Source organism: Cannabis sativa, chromosome X (assembly GCF_029168945.1).
Source record: "Cannabis sativa cultivar Pink pepper isolate KNU-18-1 chromosome X, ASM2916894v1, whole genome shotgun sequence".
Classification (NCBI taxonomy): domain Eukaryota; kingdom Viridiplantae; phylum Streptophyta; class Magnoliopsida; order Rosales; family Cannabaceae; genus Cannabis; species Cannabis sativa.
In genome coordinates, this window is record NC_083610.1 from 44,320,177 (window position 1) to 44,341,332 (window position 21,156).

The following is a 21,156-nucleotide window of genomic DNA, read 5'->3' on the forward strand; positions in this document are numbered from 1 at the left end:
CCACCATATAGACACATCATTAGTTATCCATTGTTATAATCCTAATTTGATCAATGATCCTCTATATGAATGATCTACACTGTAAAGGGATTAGATTACCATTACACCCTACAATGTATTTAATCCTTAAAACACTTAACCCTGTATAAATGATATTCCAGCTTATGTGAAATGAGATCTCCACCATTTATTTTCGTTTGGTCAAGCTCGAAGGAGATCATCCTTTACTTACTATTCGCCAGATAGAAGCTATAGATTCCATGTTTATGTTAGCGCTCCCACTCAATTGCACTACCGTGTTCCCAAAATGTACGTATCACCCTGACCTAAAAGTAGGCTTAACTAACAAATCAAAGAACATGAATAGCCTCTCGAGATTGAGCCTAATCATAACAGGATTAAGATCATTTGATCTAGGATCAACTAGGTGATATTGACTTGAATAGATATTACGGTAAGTTTAATAAATCTAAGTCAAAGTTCAATATCGGTCCCTTCCGATGCATACTCCATGCATCCAACCTGAGCTTTACTTTAACCAATGCTCTGGAAAGAACATAACACTTCTCCAAATGCAAGTAAATTCTGTTGTAGATTATCATATCAGTAAAAGCCTGTGTCTGATAAATTTAGGAAACTTTATTCACATAGTCATGTTTACTTTCCAATGTGTTGACAGCACAATAAACAGGATCAAGTATGTGAAAAGAGTTTTAGATGAATTCATACATTATATACATATAATCATGAAATAAATCATGTGAACCATGCAACATTAAATGTTATTTCAATCTATATTAATAAGTAAATCTGATTATATTGAAATGAGTTTTATTTATGGCATAAACTCAACAGCATCAACATTTAGTTTGAATGTATTCTCTGGAGGAGGCTTCCATTTGATAACAGTTGCTAGACTGGTGCGAGTACATGCTTCTGGTGTTGCAGCAGAGGTAATGGTCCGAAACTGGTCTAAATAGGCCACTGATTGAGTCCACATTTGGAGAGGAGTCTTAACCTTTTTCCCATGAATGTAGTTATTGCGATCAGACCATATAAACCACATGAGACATAGAATATTCACAAGATCTGATTTACTATAAATTGTGGACAAATGCATAAGATAATCCCCATCTTTTAGTCGGTCTTAGAAGGCAAATTTAAGCCCCAAAATGACTTCCACCATGTCTCCTGAATCATCATAGTGCCAGATCCATCTATCATTGACTCCATCCCCCTTTGATTTGCAAAGAAATTGCCATTTCTTCCAATGAATTTTTTTGTTATCCGAAGTAGAGCCCCACCAAAACCTCGCCATCATAGCTTCAATTTCGTTGCAAAATTTCACAGGTAAACGAAAACAACTCATTGCGTATGTTGGAATTGACTGCACAACAGCTTTCAATAACACTTCTTTGCCTCCTATAGAGAAGATCTTATCATTCCATGCATGCATAAGCTTCCAAATCTTCTCTTTAATATTGCTAAACAAAAGAGATTTGTCTCGCTCACTGTAAGCTGGTAAACCCAAATAAGATTCATGGCATTCACATATAGGCATGCCCAAAATTTGCTAAAAAGAGTTTTGAACAGCTATTTGTGTATTTGGTGAGAAAGACATTACAGACTTGTCCGCATTCAATTGTTGACCCGAGGCTCGATGGTAGATATCAAGAGCTCTTTTAATAGCACCGCATGATCTATCATTTTCTTGACAAAACAACAAGCTGTCATCAGCAAATAACAAATGAGAGATAGATGGTGAATGACGAGAAACAGCCAGCCCTTTCAATCGACCTATTTGTTCTTCATATTGAAGTAATCTAGACAACCTTTCTGAACAAATGAGGAATAGATATGGCGAGAGTGGATCTCCTTGTCGTAGACCACGCTGAGGAGTAACTGAACCCGTAACTTCACCATTAATATTGAAAGAGAAAACATTGGTATGCAAACAAGACATAATTAGCGAAATCCATCGAATGTTAAACCCCATCTTGCCCATAACATCTAACCCAGGACTCTTGTCAGAACCCATTGATTTCAATGTAGCATAGACGTCCTTCCTAGTAAATTCCATCTTTAGAAGTCACAACAGAACCATCATCTCGCAGCTCTTTTATTTTATTATTGGAGTGTCTAGCCGAAGCTTTCGAATGGAAAAACTTGGTTTTGCGGTCACCCAATTTTAACCAATCAACTTGAGACCGTTGTTGCCAATATTGTTCCTCAGTTGCCAATAATTCCTCAAGTATATTTTCAGCCGTTTGAACATCCTGCAAGTGATTATCAGAAGCAGTAGCAGTGGAGTTCAACCGAGACACTTCTCGTTGAGCTTTGGAGATCTTCTTTTTCATCTTTCCAAATTTCTTCTGTAAAGTCTTTTTTTGGCAAGTTAGTTGACAAAATAATTTTTCCATTTATGGTAAGATTGTTGTGCATTCATATTCGATTTCTTACCTTATAAATTCGGATTGTAGTTGCCCTTTTCCTTGTTTGGAAAGTTGCACTTTCAGCTGAACTTTCCTTTTTTGAAAACTTCTCAAAAGAGAAGGAATTCTCTTTTGGAAAGTTGTCTTTTTTAGGGAAACTTTGATTATTGCCTTTTCCTTATTAATTTCGATTGTATCTTGATACAATCAGAATATCTAATCTGTTTTTGGCAGGAATCAAGCATTGATAAAAGATCGGACCCGATTTTAGTAAGTTTCCCGTTTCTGGGCAGATCTGCTGCGTCAGCAACCGAATCTGATGTAGCAGATCGTGTTTCTTTTGGAAAGTATTTGTATAGCTGCTAATTCGAACTTGTGGTTGCCTCTTTGGTTTCTATGATCTATAAATAGAGCCTAGAGAGCAACCATTCGAATTACCTCTTCCATTATTCATTTTCTACATTTATCTTTTGAGAGAAGAGAGTCTTTCTTTGTTTTGTGAGAGCCTAGTTGTTCATCTAGGTTCTAGTTGTTCTATTTCTGTTCTTACTCTATCCTAGAGGTTGTGAAGAACTACTTGACTGAACAAGAGATTGGTCTTCGGGAGAAGACTTGATAAAGCCTTACTTCGGGAGGAAGTAAGCACTTGGTCTTCGGGAGAAGACTTGTTGAAGCCTTACTTCGGGAGGAAGTAAGCACTTGGTCTTCGGGAGAAGACTTGTTGAAGCCTTACTTCGGGAGGAAGTAAGCACTTGGTCTTCGGGAGAAGACTTGTTGAAGCCTTACTTCGGGAGGAAGTAAGCACTCGGTCTTCGGGAGAAGACTTGTTGAAGCCTTACTTCGGGAGGAAGTAAGCACTCACACTTCAAAGACGAAGGGAGTTCGGGCTTGAAGGTGTTTCAAGAAGTCAGATTCATAAAGTGGATTACAAAGGATTGCGACAATTCAATAGAGGGAGTCTAAACTTGTTTAAGTCAATTGTCTTTGTAATTTTGATACTTTATTAATTGATTTCATTCTCTGGGCGTGGCCCCGTGGACTAGGAGTGTTCGGGAGAACACTGATACCACGTATAAATCTCTTGTGTCAAGTTATTTATTTTTCTGCAAATATTTTATATTCTGCCTGTTCAGTTTTGCTGTAGCAGAATTACTTTCTGCTGCTGCAAACGCGTACAGTTTTTATATTTTCTTATATACAACTGACATTTGCAAAAACACGGTTTTTCAATTGGTATCAGAGCGGGACACTAAACTCTTAGTGTGGTCCTTTTAACGTTTTCTTGTGTTTTTGCAATATGTTTCCCTTTGCAGAAGGAACTTCTATTGTTCGCCCACCACTCCTCAATGATTCCAACTATCCTTATTGGAAGGTTAGAATGAGAGCCTTTATCAAGTCTCAAAATGAGAAAGCATGGAGGATGGTTCTTTCAGGATGGTCTCCTCCTGTTGTGATAGATTCCGAAGGTAATTCTAAATTAAAATCTGAACTTGAATGGTCTATTGAAGATGATAATTTGTCTGCTTATAATAGCAAAGCTTTACATGCCATATTTAATGTAGTAGGTGAAGGTTATATTAAGCTTATATCTTCTTGTGAATCTGCTAAGGATGCTTGGCAGATACTTCAAACACAGTTTGAAGGAACATCTGATGTTAAGCGTTCTAGATATATTATGCTTCAGACCAAATTTGATGATCTTAGGATGTCAGATAATGAAACCCTAACTGAATTCTATGAAAAACTATCTGATATTGCTAATGAATATTTTGCTCTTGGTGAAAAACTTGATGATTCTGTTCTTGTGAGAAAAATTGTTAGAGTTCTTCCAGAGAGGTTCGATACTAAACTTTTAGCAATGGAGGAGGCTAAAGACTTTAGCACAATGAAGGTGGAAGAATTAATGGGTTCTTTGCGCACTTTTGAATTGAATCAGCAAATCAAGCAAAAGGACAAACCCAAGTCCATTGCTGATAAAGGTAAAGGTATTGCTTTTAATGTTGCTGAAAAAGAAACTTCAGATGATGAAGAAGATGATGAGATGGAAGTTTTAACTAAAAACTTTCAAAAATACATAAAAAAGATAAGTGACAAAAAGAATTTTCGAAAATTCTCCAAAGGTAATATTTTTTCAAAACCTTCAATGACTAACAAAAAGGGAATTCAGTGCAGGGAATGTGATGGTTTTGGACATATTCAATCTGAATGTGCAAATACATTGAAAAAGAATAAGAAAAGTTTCAATGTCACATGGAGTGACGATGAAACTGATAGTGATGAAGATATTTCTAAAAATGTTGCACTAACCTCAGTTTCTTCCAAGTTTGTTTGTGATTCACAGGTGAAAGAAAGATTGGTATGTTTGAATAATACCATTGAAAAAGAAAATTTTAATTCTGATTCTGATGAATCTGACATCTGTGAGGAGTCTCTGGCTGAGTCTTACAAGAATGCAGGTCAAAGAGGCTTTGCTGGTCTTGGATCAAATGGTACTGAAAGTTCTGGAAAAACAAAATTTGTAAAATCTAGTGTTCCAGCGAATTTACCTGCTGCTGCAAATTTAAGATCTGCTGCAACAAAAATGTCGTCTACAGAAGCAAAGTCTCCAGTAAGTTCAAAAAGGATAAGATCTTAGGTAAGAAGGTTTGTTCCAATCTGTCATTTTTGTGGTATTAAAGGACATATCAGGCCTAAATGTTTCACGTTGCAAAATATGTTTAAAACAAATTATTTTGGTAATTTGAAATTTTTTCAAAAGAAAAATGTTTAGCTGGTTTTTCTGATAAAAGTGCTGCTTCTCAAATGTGGTATTTTGACAGTGGTTGTTCTAGACATATGACATGTGACAAGGATTTTTTAGTGAATATCAGACCAATGCAATGTGGTGAGGTCACGTTTGGTAATGGTTTAACAGGAAATGTCATTGGAATGGGAATTCTCAATTTTGAAGGGTTACCAAGGTTGAAAAATGTTATGCTTGTTGAGGGACTAAAAGCTAATTTACTTAGCATTAGTCAGATTTGTAATCAAGGGTATACCGTCAATTTTGACAATGATCATTGTTTTGTTCTTAACAGTGATAAACAATGCACTTTACAAGGGTTTAGATCTGTTGATAATTGTTATACTCTCACATCTATTCTTACTTGTCATTCTGCATGTGAAAATACCAGTGCCATAAATATTTCTAAAAATCTTGTTCAACATTCTAGAACAAAGCACATTGATATAAGGCATTACTTTATCAGGGAACTTGTTGAAAATAAATCTTTGCAATTAGAATATGTTGATACTGAAAAACAATTAGCAGATATTTTCACAAAGGCCCTAGATTCAAGTCGCTTTGACTCCCTCAGAAAGTCTTTGGGAGTTTGCATTGTCTAAATCTCTCTTGTTCATATTTTTGTACAATATTGTTATGTGATTCTTCTCTAGCTTTTAATCTTCTTTCATTGTATTTTGACAAATCATGTTTATGCTTTTGGATTATAATTAGTTAGGATCTCATTCTTATCATACTTTGTGATGTTGTGTTAAAAGGTTCATGTTACTCTTTATTTGTGTCTAGGATTAAAATAATGTACTTATACAGAGTTGAGCAATTTTTGTTTCAGTCTTGTCAGGCCCCTTGCTGGAATAGAGCTACCCATACTGAGGTGTGAAAGCCATCTTTTGAGTAAGCTGGAACATTGTAATTAGCAACTATGATGAGGATGCACTACCATAGAAAAGGGCTACCTTCAGTATGGTGTGATAGCATCCAGTTGCGGGATCAAATTGAAAAAGGCGAAAATGAAAAATCTTGCCAAGGACAATGATCCTATTTTCACTGCACACACTTATGTCTGACAAGTGTGTTCAAATTTGTAAGTCTCCTCTACTAAATTAAACTGATAATCCTGGTTCACAATCTTTAGTAACATGCATATCTTTTTCCTCAACATCAATTAAGTATGATTTGCTCCTGAGATACTAATTAGTTATTTTCTTTAAAAGCATAACATGTATTTTATTTTGTCAATTTCCAATAATGTTTGATTACATTGCTTGCTTAGAATCACATATCTTTATTGTACATATTGTTTTTTTTTTTTATTTTTGGTCTCTTAAAAATAAAAAAAAAAATTAAAAAAAAAATAATAAAAAGGAGAGGGAGGCGTGTGACTTGTTTCATGGGCTAAGGAAATTTTGTGCTTAATGGTAAGTATCAATATTTATTCTTCCTTGATTTATTTTTGATATGTTTTCATTTAAAGATTGAGCTTTTATATGGTAATGTGTCTTTAATCTTGAAAGATTGACTTATTTTTGGAAATATTGTTGGTAATTCTAGTTTCCTTTTATTTTTTTTGAAAAAAAAGGGGAAGATGTTGCAAGGAGTGGGCAGTTTCCTTTTGTAATCGTGGGCTGGTGGTTTCTCAAATATGTTGAAATTGGTTTCCTTTTTGCTAAACTCTCCCATGTTTATTTCAACCAATTTTTGTCATTCACTCTCACCACCTACCCGATTCTATTTCTTTGTCTCTCTTGCTTGTTTGCTGGTCATTGTCTCTTTCAGATCAAAATGGTGAGAACAAAGAACCAAGGGCATCCCAAAAAGGAAAATGGTGGAATCTAAACTAGCCCCCTCAAATGCTCTTCTTGCTGCTCCAATCGTCTTGCTGCCATGGAGGAGGTTCAGCAAGAGATGTCCAAGCAGTTGTCCTCATTGATCAAGCTTTATGGGGCATAAGTTTTCTTTCTTTTTGTTTTTGTTGGACATATTTCTATATTTTCATTTCCTTTTGTCTTTGGTCCTTATAGATAAACAAAAAGGGGGAGTAATTGTATACTCAACTGTCTAGGGGGAGTTGAGGTTTGTGTTTGTGTTTGTGTTCATCTTTGGTCAAAGTTAGCTGTTTATTTTGGTTTAATGTTGTGCTTCTCAGGGGGAGTTTTTATGTTTATTTTGCTAACTTTGTTTTGTAGGTGTTTGTTAATTAATAATATTTTGATTATCTAAAGTGCCAAAGGGGGAGATTGTTAGGTCCTTTTTTGGCAATTTAGTTGTCAAAATATTTCTTAATTAATGTGCATTTTATTGAGCATTCAATTTGTTTTTATCAACTCTAGACCCTTTTTCCAGGGGGAGTTGTGTTTGGTACTTGTGTACTTATTTGGATTAAAAGTTAGCATGCTGTTTTGTTGTTTTACAATTTCGAGTGTGTTACTCAGGGGGAGTTGTTATTTGCTCTTGCTAACTTTAACTTGCAGGTACTTTATGTTAAAAATTATTTTGTTCATCTAAAGTGCCAAAGGGGGAGATTGTAAAGTCTTTTTTTGGCAAGTTAGTTGACAAAATAATTTTTCCATTTATGGTAAGATTGTTGTGCATTCATATTCGATTTCTTACCTTATAAATTCGGATTGTAGTTGCCCTTTTCCTTGTTTGGAAAGTTGCACTTTCAGCTAAACTTTCCTTTTTTGAAAACTTCTCAAAAGAGAAGGAATTCTCTTTTGGAAAGTTATCTTTTTTAGGGAAACTTTGATTATTGCCTTTTCCTTATTAATTTCGATTGTATCTTGATACAATCAGAATATCTAATCTGTTTTTGGCAGGAATCAAGCATTGATAGAAGATCGGACCCGATTTTAGTAAGTTTCCCGTTTCTGGGCAGATCTGCTGCGTCAGCAACCGAATCTGATGTAGCAGATCGTGTTTCTTTTGGAAAGTATTTGTACAGCTGCTAATTCGAACTTGTGGTTGCCTCTTTGGTTTCTATGATCTATAAATAGAGCCTAGAGAGCAACCATTCGAATTACCTCTTCCATTATTCATTTTCTACATTTATCTTTTGAGAGAAGAGAGTCTTTCTTTGTTTTGTGAGAGCCTAGTTGTTCATCTAGGTTCTAGTTGTTCTATTTCTGTTCTTACTCTATCCTAGAGGTTGTGAAGAACTACTTGACTGAACAAGAGATTGGTCTTCGGGAGAAGACTTGATAAAGTCTTACTTCGGGAGGAAGTAAGCACTTGGTCTTCGGGAGAAGACTTGTTGAAGCCTTACTTCGGGAGGAAGTAAGCACTTGGTCTTCGGGAGAAGACTTGTTGAAGCCTTACTTCGGGAGGAAGTAAGCACTCGGTCTTCGGGAGAAGACTTGTTGAAGCCTTACTTCGGGAGGAAGTAAGCACTCACACTTCAAAGACGAAGGGAGTTCGGGCTTGAAGGTGTTTCAAGAAGTCAGATTCATAAAGTGGATTACAAAGGATTGCGGCAATTCTTTAGAGGGAGTCTAAACTTGTTTAAGTCAATTGTCTTTGTAATTTTGATACTTTATTAATTGATTTCATTCTCTGGGCGTGGCCACGTGGACTAGGAGTGTTCGGGAGAACACTGATACCACGTATAAATCTCTTGTGTCAAGTTATTTATTTTTCTGCAAATATTTTATATTCTGCCTGTTCAGTTTTGCTGTAGCAGAATTACTTTCTGCTACTGCAAACGCGTACAGTTTTTATATTTTCTTATATACAACTGACATTTGCAAAAACACGGTTTTTCATCTTCAAATGCCATTCTTGAAGCTGTGTTGCACACATTTCAACACATTCATTAAAACAGCAGCCGGTTCTAAATGATCAGAAAAAAACCAGCAGTTGGAGATAATGGTTGAGCATTCTTCATCATTCAGCCAGATCTTTTCAAAACGAAAGCGAGATTTTCTCCTAACAGCAGGAACCAGAGGCTGTGAAAAAGAAATTTCAGCAGAAAGAGCTCTATGATCTGATCCGTAATAGTCCAAATGAGTTAGAGTTGGATGCAATAAAGAATCTTTCCACACATTATTTATGAAGCACCAATCTATTCTCTCCTTTAAACCAGTCCCTTTTCTCCTATTCTTAGCCCAAGTGAAATCATCTCCAATAGCCGGTAAAGCATTCAAAAAACATTGGTCCAAGGTAGTTCGAAATGCTTGCATTTGATTGTCATGTCTTAACGGTCCACAACTTCTGTGCTCTTGCGAAAATATTTCATTCAAGTCCCCAATTAAAAGCCACGGATCAAGAGGTGATACATCAACAAGACGTCTAATTAAAGCCTGTTGATCGAGGTTTTTGGCAACCGATAAAATAATAAGAGTTTAAAGAGCTGTAAGAAATTAAGAGAGGGATTTTTACGTGGTTGGGGCGTTAATGAGCCTTAGTCCACGAGTCTGTATATTTATGAGTGTATTTAATACAGAGAATGTTCTTGGTGAGTATTTACTCTTCTTGCACTAATGCAACCCAAAAATCTCGACCCCCATTAATGAGCTTTGAGGGGGTATTTATAGTGTTTTTACGGGGTGATCCCTAGAATTATAGTACATGTATTTCTGTAACCATCAATAAAGTTGTGTATTCCCAATGAATATACTATGGGTAATGCATGGTCAAATCCCTAGGTGTTGTAGGGATTTTATGTGGGTTGTCCTTATTGTCTTTTGACTGATGTGATTCTTCACAGAGTAGCCGTCATTAGACTTAAGTGGTCATAGTCTTGTAGGTGCAGATCGGGGGTTGTGTCGTCAGACTTTATTGCGTGTGGCAGTTCCAACACGCCTCTTCCCATGCGACATTAAATGCGAGATGACTGCTAAGAGGAAGCCTGACATCTCCCGGAGATGCTTTCATCTCCCAGAGATGCTTTGATGCCACCTTGATCTCCGGGAGCGTAGAAAACCTTGTATGCCTTCTCCGGGAGGCATATCCAAGATAATGCCTTTCTTTACAAAGACTTAGCTATTAATTTAAGTTCTAAAACCTTTGTGTCCACGTGTCCCTCTCTGGTTGGTCCACGTACATTGGGCAAAATCAGGGGCAACAAAGCCCATGTATGTTTTTTATTATTTGCTTCTGGAAAACCGTAAATTGCAGAAAGATACCAACGGGAGCCATCATCAAACAAAACATAACAATCAAAATGATTTGTATTCATTGATAAAAGAGTTACATCAACAGCATCCTTCCATAATAACATAATACCACCCTTCAAACCAACCCGAGATACTTCTAAACCATTACTAAAATTTAAAGACACTTTAAAGCGAGAAAGAGCACCATCACATAACTTAGTTTCCATTAAAAATAACACCTGAGGAGATTGCTCACTAACAAGCAATCAAAGACGACGGAATGCACTCGAGTTCCCCAAACCCCGTGCATTCGAACTGAGCAGTTTCATGATGAAGGGTGGGATTGCCTAGCAATCATCGCTGCATTGTCAATTACACCTTCAGAATCAGAGGAAGCATCAGAAACAGAAAGCTGTGTGTCCACTTCCGCTGACAAGGAGGAAGCTTCAAAACCTTGGTTACCACGGCATTTCTTAAGATGTTGTCGCAAAGAATTTGATTCATTCTGCCTTTTGACCTGGCGATTAGGATGTATATTCTCTTGATCAACAGTTGAGGAGTGAACAATTGGCTGAGTAGTAGAACAGTAGGCTGTAGCAGATGGCATAGTCGGAACAGATGGGACCAATTTGTGGTAAGTAGTGTCAAGAGGTGGATAAGTAGCAAAGGGATGGGAAAAAGGAATTGAAGAGATATTGGCAGAGTGATTTCCAATATTAGGTATATATACATCATCAAGGTGTATAGTGTAATTTGCAAAATATAAATGACATTATACATACTGAATTATTAGTCATATTTCTTTGTAATAATACAAAATTATCTATATTTCAAAAATTAAGAAATGGAATGAAAACTATATTTATTTATGAGTGTGGTTATTGAATATTATTAGTGTCTAATATTTTTTATAAGTGGGGTCCTGTCACTATAAAAAAAAAAGATATTTTTTATTTTATTTTTTACACTTTAAAACACTCTACAAAAAACAATTACTTTTAGTGATAATTTTTTAGTCGCAACATCAATTTTTGTGATTAAATGTGACTTTTAGTCATAACAAAAAGTTCCTTGTGACTTAAACATAGTATTTAGACACAAATTGTCACTAATTTAGTTTTAGTCACAATAAGTATTGTGACTAAAAATACATTTAGTTACAACAATTTGTGATTTTTGTGACTAATACTTTTAGCCACGGACTTTTTAATCACACATAGGAATGGTAATTTGTAATTAGTCACAACTATTTTACTTTTAGCTACAAGTTTTATTGTGACTAAAAGTAAAAAAAAAAAATTATAGTGACAGTTTTTTTTTTTTTTTTTGTATTTTTACGGAATTTCACACAGAAACTCCTATAGCAACTAACAGAATAATCTAAATCGCAGCCAAAATCCACATAGCAACCCACATATATAAAAACTATTAGAGAAACTACCGGAGCAACCTAAACCATAAATTTGAAAAGAAAAAAAAAGTTAAAAAATAGTATATGAGGTAATTCCCCTAAAAAAAACTACATTTAGTGATAACATTTTAGTCACAACATAGATTTTTTGTGACTAAATGTAACTTTTAGTCAAACCAAAAACTTACTTGTGACTAAAACATAGTATTTAGATAAAAAAAAATTACATTGTATACCCACTTTACTTTATTTGTTTTAATTTTTACCTTTATTTATATATTCTTTAAGATATACCCACTTTTATAGATGATGTTCCCATTATACCCCTTAAGTTAATATAAATTATGTGTTAAACTTTGTTGACCGAGGTTTTCGGCAACAAATAAAATATTATAAGATTCGAGAACTATAAGAAAATTAGAGGAGGATTTTTACGTGGTTGGGGCGTTAATGAGCCTTAGTCCACGAGTCTGTGTTATTTATGGATGTATTTAATACAGAGAATGTTTTTGGTGAGTATTTACTCTTATAAATACAGAGAATGTTCTTGGTGAGTATTTACTCTTCTTGCTCTTATGCAACCCAAAATTCTCGACCCCATTTAATGAGCTTTGAGGGGGTATTTATAGTGTTTTTGGTGGGGTAATCCCCAGGATTATTGTACATGTGTATCTGTAAAATCCATAAAGATGGGTATTCCCAATGAATATACCATGAGTAATGCATGGTCAAGTCCCTAGGTGTAGTAGGGCTTTTATGTGGAATGTCCTTATTGTCTTTTGACTGATGTGACTCTTCACAGTGTAGCCGTCAATAGACTTAAATGATCATTACTTTACAGCTGCAGTTTGGGGGTTGTGCCGTCAGACTTTATTGCGTGTAGCAGTCCCAACACGTTTCCTCCCATGCGGCATTAAATGCGAATTGACTGCTCAGGGGAAGTCTGACACCTCGCGGAGATGCCTTAGTATTACTTGGGCATCCGGGAGCGTATGGAGCTCAGCATGCCTTCTCCGGGAGGCATCTCTCGGATGCTGCCTTATATCACAAAGACTTAGCAAATAATTCAAGCATTAAGACGTTTTGATCCACGTGTCCCTGTCCGGTTGGTCCACGTATATTGGGCAAAATCAGGGGCAACATTTACCCCCAAGCCTTGTTTACTTGAAAAAGAAAACAAGGCTTGTTCAAGTGCCTCCGGTTGACCCCTCAGTTTCCTGGCACGAGCTTTAAGCGCGTGAAGTTGCATTTAATGATCGCCTTTAATGCAGCGATTCACTTTTTGTAGATGTCGATTCGTTTCATGCCCATTGATTGATACAGCGCATTAATGGTGTCAGACGGATACTCAAGCGTTTCCACCGCCTTAATTACGAATCAATCCAACCGTTGATTCTTGGGGATTCGAATCGTGCGCCTCCCCAGCCGTTCGATTGGTAGGTGATAGCGCCTGTTCCTCATGCACTTTGGCCTATAAAAGCCACCATCTTTCCTTCATTTGGTTACTTTCCATTTTTTGCCAACTTTGTTCGAGTTTCTCAGAGCAAAATCCCCAGACCAAGAAAAAACCTTCGAACACTCTACAAATTTCCCTGCTATCCTTCATTCACCACTGTCAGCCTACATTTCCTTTGTTTGATCGACAACAGAACCCCCAGTTTCAACACTTAACTGTAAGTTTCTCGCATCCCTTGCTTTACTGTTCGTGTTTATGGCATGCTTTACTTATCTGTTGGTTTTTCTGGGTTTGGTGTTTGAAGTTTCTGGGAATGTATTCTTTTGAGTTTTTTACGTCACAGGTCTAGATTCACCTTCTCTAGTGTTAGGGTTACTTTTGTCACGTACTTGTTGTTATTTTTTGCAAAGGATCATACACTCTTCGTGTACTGGCCTTCAAGGGCTTAGAGAAGACTTCGTTTTTCTCGATTTTCTGCCCTTTCTTTTTCTTTTACGCGCAATGTCGCCTTCTGTGAGTTCTTTGCACCCGACTTTTGTCCAGGAAATCCTTCTAAGGTTTTCTGGTTGACAGATGTCCGGAGGGGGCCTCTTTCCAGCGGTTAGGGGACCCCCATTCCCTTTTTTGATTTAGGGTTTGGTATGGGGCCTAATTGCTGGAATCTTAATTCTTTTTTCAGAATCAAAACATGTCTGCGTCCGGCTCAAAGTCGTCCAAGAAGAGTGGTAAGCGTAGGGCTGCCCTTGAAGACGTCACGCTGGGTCACGTTGCCCAGGAGGGGTATAAACCTCGGGCCACAGGATGGGAGGCGGCTGAGCTTCATTCCACCCTAACCTGCCCCCACCATCTGGAGAACATCGTGGAGGTGGCTGGAATCAAACCCTCGACATCCGGGACGTATCACCGGCCGCCCCGAGATGCGGAGACGCCCAACCATAACTATGGCGGCTTCGGGGCTTGGAGCCAGACGCACCTGATGGTCGGGTCCATGCTTCCTCTTCAAGACTATTTTATTAATTTTTTAGTATTTGTCGGCCTTGTGCCATACCAACTGATTCCCCAAGCTTACCGCCTGCTTTCAGGCTTGTTTATTTTTTACTCCGCCCAGGGATGGGGCTCTCCCAGTCCGGCGGAGATTTTGTATTTTTATGAACTTGTTTCCGTCCCCAAAAAGGGGGACAAACTTAAAGACAGTTTTTATGGATTCTGGGCCCACCCTTCAAATGACGGGGTGGTCCCTTATAATCGGCAAACTCATGTTAAGGAGTATCGCCACCGCTTCTTCTTCTCCTCCGGTTTCCGAGCTGTGGAGCACCCGGAGCTTCTCGCAAAGTGGGTCAGGATTCCCCCCTACGAGCGGACCGCGCCTACTGAGGTCTTTCTCCGGAGGGCCCAGGTCTTTGCAACTTACGACCAGGCGGATCTTGACGTTGGGGGCTTAGTCACGACGGAGAACTACCGGAAGGCCAAGCTGATCCTGCCGCACCAATCAGTGGAGGACTCTAACCTTTCCAAGGTTATCTGTCCGAATGTGAGGGTGCCTTCCGCGGAGAAGACCTTCCGGGATGAACTCATCGCCACCGCAGAGAAGAAGTGCCAGGAATATCTCTACCGGAAGGCCCAGGAGAAGGCTTATTCCAAGGCCCAGGCGGCTTTCGGGAGGCCCCTTCGCGTGGGGAGCCCGGTCCAGAGGAGAAGCCAGGCAATTGCTGGGAGGTCCCTTTGCACTGGGAGCCCGGCTGAGAGGAGGGCTCCCAGGCCAAAGCCTTTGGTTCAGGTGCCGAACACCGGGGCTCCTGAAGCAGTACATTACGTTCCTTCCGTTAGCGAATATGCCAGCCTTAGGCCTGTAGGGTTCGATGAGCGTCTCCATAGGTTTAGGATGCCCTCGACCCGGTGGGGAGACCATATGAAGGATTATTATTTTTCCAACTTAGGAGATTTCCTAGGTCGGTCCCGAATGGGTTCTGGTCCTCCGGAACCCGTTCCCTTGGACCCTTTGGCCTACATTTCTTCCAGCTGCAACCGGCCTTCGGACAACTATCTCGGGGATGATGCAGCCAACGTTAAGATTCGGAACTTTGCTAGGGTCGAATTAGAGAGTCAGGGTAGGACTAGCTTGGTTGCTTTATTCGAGTGTTTACTGTTTCCATGGATATTCTAACACTTGCCTCTTTTCTTTTGTTGCAGCTGGTAATTCTATGGATGCCATTTTGGCCGAACTTGCCGGAGCTCACACTCCTGATGCTCCCCTTCCTTTAACTTCCTCCCAGGTGGCTACTCCCTTGAAAGCTTCTTAAAGTGCCCCTCCAGACACTATTGACTTAGTGGATGAGGAGGAGGCGCTTCCTGAGGAAGCTGAAGAACGTAAAGAAGAGGAATGGGCTCTTCCTAAGGAAGTTGAAGAAGGTGAAGAAGAGCAAGAAGTTGCTCTGATTCGCAAGCGCAAGGGCAAGATGGTTGCCGACGAGGTGCCCAAACGACAGTGGAGAGTTGATACTCTGGCCCTTGGCCCTGATGTCGGGATCTCTCCCGAGGCGGAGGAATGCACAGTGCCTCCAACCATAGTGCTGACTCCGGTTCGTGGAGATGAGGCGAGGCAGGAACTCCGGATAGCCAAACACAACTACGCCATGGACGAGTACTCCCGGGGGCATGCTGACGTGGAGACTTTGAGGAGGGTTTTGCGAATTGACATGCAAAATTCCATGAACGATCAGAACTATCAAAATCTGTGGGATCTAAATTTGGACCCCTTGTCGGACTGGTTCAATCGTTTCCTCGGTCCTACCTTGGCTCCTTTTGCCACGGAGATGACCGGCGAGTTTGCGTCTCAGCTCACCCAGTGTGCACCCAAGCGGTTCGCTGCTTGTGCATCCTTGAACTCCATCTTTCAAGTCTAGGATCTCAGCCACTCCCTGACTGTGGTAAGTATTTCGTAGTTTACTTTTTTCCTCATTATTTTCTATTAAGGACTTTTACTCATACTTGTATCCTTTTCCAGCTTGCTGCCGAGGCCAGCCGCCTTTCGAAGAACCTAATTAACCATGGCTTCGTCCTGTCCGACTTTGGGGGCATGGACGAAGTCATGAAGATCCTTCAGGATTTGACTGCCGAAAGGCGGACGTACCAGGAGGATGTTGAGCGCCGGGAGGCCCTTGCCAAGGCCAAGTTCGAGGAAGAGGCCAAGCGGAGGGAGGCACAAGCGGAGGCGATGGTTTGGGATGAGGCCCTTCGGAGGGATAGGCTAGAGGCCAAGCACCAGGAGGAGCTGAGGGCGGAGGGCGAGGCTACTGCCAAGGCCACACGTGAGCTTCGGGAGGCTAGGGAAGCCTTGGATGAAATGGTTGCCAAGGTGAAGTCTCTAGAGGAAGTCCACCAGGCAGACTTGGAGTCTAGGGCCAACTTGGCCGTGGAGCTGAAGGAGCTTAAGGACTTCAAAGACCAAGCCTCGAAGAAGGCTAAGAGAGATGAGCTCCTATCTCCCGTCTCCTGCAGCCGGTGCGTCATGCATTTCGATGATGGCGTCTACATGGCCTGGTCTACAAATGACCAGAATATCAAGCTTAACTTCTACCCCAAACCCGCGGAGATGATTGCAAAATTCTGGGAGAAGAAGAAGAAGCTTGACACTATGCTGGAGGTGCGCATTGGTCCTCGCCTTCTTCCTCAAATTGACTTGGCCGTTATGAATTTGACCCAGATTTTTCTTCTCTTTTTTCTTTATTTACAGCCAACTATCTTATATTTAAGACAATTTTTATTTACATAGCTGTTTTTATTTAAGGGGAAACATTGGTTAAGGCCTGTCCCCGGGCCCTTTGTATATATTTTTTGACCTGCCCTTAGGGCTAGGATTTATATATATATATATGATCTTATTTGATGCACATATCTTTCTTTTGGACCTGCCCTTTGGGTCAGGATATTTATATATATGCCTCTCTTTTTGTGCATACTCTTTTTTTTTTACCTGCCCTTTGGGTCAGGATATTTTACTTAGCTTGTTTTTTGTCTGTTCGTTTGGTATACCTTAGTACCCCCCCTGAGTGGCATAGAAACTATTTTTTAAGGCACTCAGTTTTATTTAACATGCGGAGGCTGTATACACTTAGACGGTACAAACTCTTTAAACAAAGTCTAAGTTACATTTTTGGACTATTGGTCATATTTTTTGAGGTGATCGGCGTTCCAGGCCCTTGGCACAATGGTTCCGTCCATCCTTTTTAGCTTATAAGTGCCTGAACCGATTTTGTCCTCGATTTCATATGATCCTTCCCAATTTGGCCCAAGTACCCCCACTCCGGGTTCTTGGGTGGCTGGGAAGACTCTTCTTAAGACCATATCCCCAATATCAAATTTTCTATTTTTAACTTTGGAGTTAAAATATTTGGTCACCTTCTTTTGATAAGTCGCCATCCGTATTTGAGACTCGTCCCGGAGTTCTTCAACTTGATCCAGAGCTTCTTGAAGTAAAGCTTGATTCGTGGCTGGATCGTAAGTCGTTCTCCTGTGGGACGGGAATAACGTTTCTACCGGGACCATTGCTTCACAACTGTACGCCATTGAAAAAGGCGAGTGGCCGGTCGTGGTTCTGGGGGGTCGTCCGGTAGGCCCATAACACTCTTGGCAACTCTTCGGGCCAGTTGTTTTTCCAGGCCAGCAACTTTTTCTTTAGGGTAACCTTTAGGATCTTATTGACTGCTTCTGCTTGTCCGTTTGTTTGCGGCCTTGCCACCGCGGAGAAGCTTTTAACTGCTCCGTGTTGGTTGCGGAAGTCAGTAAACTCTTCGCAATCAAATTGCTTTCCATTGTCAAAGACTATTTTGTGAGGTAGGCTATATCGACACACTATGTTTTTGATAACAAAGTCTAGTGCTTTTTTAGCAGTTATAGTCTTCATGGGCTCAGCCTCCATCCCTTTGGTGAAGTAGTCTACTGCTACTATTGCATACTTCACTCCTCCCTTTCCTGTTGGCAGGGACCCAATAAGATCTATTGCCCAAACCGCGAAGGGCCAGGGACTAGTCATCAGGGTAATTTCATTGGGAGGAGCTCTCGGTATGTTCGCGAACCTTTGGCACGAATCACACTTTTGGACGTAGTTTATACAATCTTTTTCATTGTTGGCCAGAAGTATCCCTGTCTCAATATTTTCTTTGAGAGACTGGGTCCTCCTGTATGATCTCCACAGAACCCTTCGTGGACCTCTAGCATGATTTGTCTAGCTTCAGGGTCCGATACACACCTTAAATAAGGCATGCTGAGTCCTCTTCGGTAGAGAATTTGATCCATCATTACATAACAATGAGCCTGATACTGAATCTTTCGAGACAGTGCCCTTTCTTGGGGAAACTCACTTTTTGTTATGTATTCTATGATGGGGACCATCCAGCTGGGTTCTTGCCTAACCGTTGTTACGGCCTCTTTTACTTTGATGCTTGGCTCTGCCAAGCGTTCCACTGGTACTACCCCCAGCCCTTCGATTTCACTATTTGAAGCTAACTTAGCCAGACAGTCCGCGTGAGCATTCTTTTCCCGGGGGATTCTTTCTACTTTATAGTCTGTGAACTCGTGGAGCAGCTCCCGGACTATTGTTACATACGTGGCCATTCGCTCGCCACATGTTTGGTACTCTCCTGATATCCTATTTACGACCAGCTGGGAGTCACTGTAGACTTCCACTCTTTTGGCCCCTACGGCCTTCGCTAGCCTCAGCCCTGCTATCAAGGCCTCGTATTTGGCCTCGTTGTTTGAAGCTGAGAAGTCGAACCGTAGGGCTGCCTGGAGTCGAAGTCCGGTCGGGGATATCATTGCCACCCCCGCTCTGGATCCATTTCATTGGAGGCTCCGTCCACAAACACTCTCCATGTGGGGATTGATGGAGTTGGCGTATTCGCGGTTGCCTCAGCGTCGTTGCATTCGGTAATGAAGTCTGCCAAGGCTTGGCCTTTTATGGAGATTCGGGGAACGTAGTCTAAGTCGAACTGAATTTACTCCATTGCCCACTTGAGGAGCCTACCGGATGCTTATGGTTTTTGTAGGACTTGCCGGAGTGGGTGATTGGTCAGTACCTTGATCGGGTGTGCTTGGAAATATGGCCTTAGTTTTCTGGAGGCCATTAGAAGGCAGAAAATCAGTTTTTCGATGACGGGGTACCGTGTCTCGGCTCCTATCATGCGCTTGCTAACATAGTACACGGGATGTTGAGTTTTCTCTTCTTCCCGGACTAGAGCAGCGCTGACCGCGTGCTCTTATACGGCCAAATATAGGAATAGGTCTTCTCCGAGAACGGGTTTTGATAGGATGGGGGGCTTGGCCATATGTTCTTTCAATTTTTTGAATGCCTCCTCTCACTCGTCCGACCATTCAAACTTTTGACACTTCTTCAATATGTTGAAGAAGGGGATGCACTTGTCTGTAGACCGGGAGATGAAACGGCTCAGGGCAGCAACCTTTCCGGTTAGGCTCTGCACGTCTTTATGCTTCTTGGGAGATGGCATGCTCAGGAGAGCTTGGATTTTTTCTGAGTTTGCCTCAATCCCCCTCTGGCTCACGATGAAGCCCGGGAATTTTCCTGATTTGACCCCAAAGGTGCACTTCTTTGGGTTGAGCTTCATGCTGTATCTCCGGACTACCTCAAAACACTCTTCAAATCGTCTGCGTGGCTATTGCATGCTTTGGACTTGACGAGCATATTGTCCACGTATACCTCCATGTTTCGCCCCAGGAGGCCCTTGAACATCCGGTTGACCATCCTCTGGTAGGTCGCTCCGGCGTTCTTCAGTCCGAAAGGCATGACCAGGTAGCAGTATACCCCCTTATCGGTCCTGAAGCTAGTGCACTCTTGGTCCGCCGTGTGCATCTTTATTTGGTTATACCCGGCGTAGGCGTCCATGAAGGATAGTAATTTGAATCTGGAAGTGGCATCTACCATTTGGTCGATCCTGGGCAGCGGGAAGCAGTCCTTCGGACAAGCTTTGTTTAGATCGGTGAAATCTATACAAACTCGCCAAGTTCTGTTCGGCTTGGGCACCAGGACCAGATTGGCTAGCCATTCCGGATAGTATACGTCTCGGATCATGCTGTTCGTCAGAAGCTTGTCCACCTCTTTCTCTAGGGCCTCGGCCTTTACCGAGTCGAGGGGGCGTCGCTTTTGTTGGACTGGTGGCATGTCCGGGTTGACGTTGAGGACGTGGGTGATGACATGGGGACTTATGCCGGTCATGTCCTCTTGGCGCCATGCAAAAATGTCGATGGCGCCCTTCAGTGTTTTTATTATTCTTTCTTTTTCCTCCGGATCTAGGCTTTTTCCCAGCCGGAGTACTTTGGTGGAGTCGAGGTCGCACACTGATATTTCCTCGACACCCTCCATTGGTTCCACAATTTTTTCAGACCCCACCCGGGGGTCCAACTCATCTTCTTCAGCCATTCCTGGCTCGACGGTTTCCCGAACCATCAGTACGGGCAGGTGGGTTGCAACATTGTAACATTGCCTTGCCTCCCCCTGATTTCCTCTCACCGTTCCTATTCCAGCTTCCTGGGTAGGGAACTTTAAGCACAGGTGCCGAATGGATGTGACTGCGCCAAAATCTACTAGGGCCGGTCGGCCGAGGATCGCGTTATAAGCGGTCGGGCTGTCCACCACCACAAAAGTACAGTATTTGAACGTGCTTTGGGGGGTGTTCGGGCACAAAGTGACGGGAAGCCTCACCTTTTCCATTGGGATAAGCGTTGTTCCGTTAAACCCTGTGAGTTGGGAACCGCTGGGTGAGAGGTATCGGTCCGTCAGGCCTATTGCAATGAAGGCCCCCTTGAAAAGTAGGTTCACGGAACTTCCGTTGTCAATCAGGACTCTAGCCACCACTTTATTGGCGATGGGGGTCTCAATGACCAACAGATCATGATGAGGGAAGCACACCGTCTTGGCGTCTTCTTCCGTGAACGTGATGGGTTGATCCATCAGCCGGGGCCTTTGAGCTGGG